Below are 2502 nucleotides of genomic sequence, written 5' to 3'. Positions count from 1 at the left end.
CTCTTCACCATCCATTTTGGATCACGTGTTTTTCCTTGTTCCTGGGTTTGTTAACACCCACTTCCTTTCTCCCACCTCCCCCTCTCCCATGCCCCCCCACCTCATATCCAACGGTCCCATTGTTTTCTCCTCCAGATTGTTTATCCTGTCTATCTTATCTAGATAGACCTGCAGAGATTTCAGCAGGAGGGAACTATACGCATTGTTTTATCCCTATGGGAGGGCCAGTTTTTAACAAAATAAATAAAATGAGTTTCTAAGGATTTATAACCTAAATAGGGTTATCCAATAAAACAGTCTATGCGACTCTGTCATTAAGAAAGGAAAGGAATATTGCACTAAAAGAGGAACCTTGCAGGACGTGTCCACCTTCCTCATTGACTCAGAGTGACCAGCCACTTCCTAAGGCATCGGCAAACCTGGCCATTCTGGCAAGTGGACAGCACTCGATCAATGAACCCGTGCTCCATTTCCAGGCCCAAGGCATCTGGAGCTGGGGTCCGCTCAAATGTTTGTTTTCCTGGGAATAGCCTTGCTTGCTAGAATCATTCAGTCCATCCACCTCCATTGCCTGAGATGTGTGGGGTCCAGCTGGGGTGAGGGGCAAGTCACTCAAAATGCCCCAGGGCTCTCTGCTGAGGACAGCTGGGTCACACTGTGAGGAAGCCTCCCATTTAAATGAAGCTGAAGATAGAAGATCTGCCTCCTATGACACCACAGAGTCTCATGTCCTGGGTAGGTATGGATGAGATCAGTGGTGAATTCAACCTCCTCTTCTAGACAATGAGGAAGATTCATTCTTGGTTCCTCTGTTGAAACTGTAGCTGCTTCATCTTTTTGAAGGACTAGGTCTGGCTCGCTTCTCAAAGGATTCTGGTCCAACCCAGAACCATCTGGCACAGTTTGGCTTATCAAAGACTTTCTCAAAAACTGGAGGTAGTGAAATTCACTGAGGCCGGACATGTGCAAGGATGTCCAGCACTAAGTAGAAGAAAGTCCTTCAAGAAGAGTCTTGATGTCTAGCTTGGCCACGTGTTGGAGAGCCCAGATCCGATGGGACCAACAATTGCGGTTGCTTGGGTACCTCCCGGCAGCTTCCCCACAGACCTCCATCTCTTCTTGTCTCAGTCGCTGGGTTCTTTCTGCAGGAATGGTTCCCAAGTTTCCTTTGGCCACAAAGGAAAGCAAGGAGGTTTCCTGAATTAGCTGCTGTAGCACCTAATTCCTGTGAATCCACGTTTCTGGGCTCTGGAAACTTAGTTAAGTCCAGTTTTCCCAGATGTAAGTCCTTAATTGGGTTTAAAGTGCCAGAGAGGATTGGCTCTTTCTTCACGTACATGCAGTGGTAAAATTTCTATCAATTCATCTTTGCTCAGCCACTGGTTTCTTGCTTGGTACAGAAGGAGCTTGTTGTGGGCATCTGGTAAGAGCAAGTTGACATACCAGCTCTCCACACCTAGTTTGCTTTCAACCAGGACTATGGGGCTGTGGTGATACCTAGCTTCAGGACATGGAAATAGTCCCATTTCATCTCCTAAATTCAGCTAGTAGAATTCCACCATTAACAGAAATGACACATGGAAAGCAAAGTGACATATTTACTTTTCAACACCATAAAGAAGTCTTTTGCAGCAGATTTAAACAATATAGTGTCATCTGAGTTGACTATTGCTCCCATTGGTCCAAGTAAAAGGAAACCCTTGCCAACTTCAGTACTTTTTCCATTTCTCATGATGTTGCTTATTGGTCTGCTGTGAAGATTTCGGTTTTCCTAATCCACACTGAAGGCTGTCGTCTTTGATCTTCACCAAAGAAGTGCTCCAGTGTAGAACATGTGCGGGTTCCTCCTGAAGGCATTGGTGATGTCTTTCATCACCCACTTCACCAGCACTGCCACCTCCTTGCTGATCTCAGCCATGTTGGCACCAGCTGGGGCCACCAGTGGGAGCTCTGCGGGGAGCGCACACACTCACGAGCCTCATGAATTTTTACCAAGTGAACACATCAACACACGAACACCCACATCAAGGGAGAGGATATTGCAGCAGCCAGGCTCCCGCTTGTGTTCTCCTCTAGTCACATGAAAGCCTTGATAGATGACCCTTCAGAAACAGTAACAAGAGTAATGGTTCTCTGAGGGGTTCCCTGGGCAAGGGGGTGGGGGTCAGGGGTGAGGGAAGGAGAAGGGGGAGCAGCCAATAGCACTGATAACTGTATCCCACTCAGGGGAACAAACAACAGGATTGTATGTAAATAGATATATTGGATGGTGTAAGATGGGCAAAATAGAAAGAAGGGTTTCTGGGGGTGGGGTGGGGATAAGGGGAGCTGATATCAAGGAGTTCAAGAAGAAAGAAAAATGTTTTGAAACTGACTGTGGAGGAGAGGGGGAGAAAATGGCGACCAGATAGGACTCATCCCTCCGGAGCTCCTGCTGCCAGACCAGAAAATTGGGAGGTAAGGCAAAGGAAACGGGGAGGTGGAGTCCTGAAATTAGAACTA

General features: G+C 47.1%; 1 pseudogene; it reads right to left on the bottom strand.

Moving 5' to 3' along the window:
• Window positions 1-374: 374 nt before the first annotated feature.
• LOC142460796 (protein prenyltransferase alpha subunit repeat-containing protein 1-like) lies at window positions 375-1918 on the bottom strand (annotated as a pseudogene).
• Between the last annotated feature and the right edge of the window lie 584 nt (window positions 1919-2502).

This window comes from Tenrec ecaudatus, chromosome 11 (genome assembly GCF_050624435.1).
Source record: "Tenrec ecaudatus isolate mTenEca1 chromosome 11, mTenEca1.hap1, whole genome shotgun sequence".
Lineage (NCBI taxonomy): Eukaryota > Metazoa > Chordata > Mammalia > Afrosoricida > Tenrecidae > Tenrec > Tenrec ecaudatus.
This window is presented reverse-complemented; position numbering and strand designations above follow the sequence as displayed.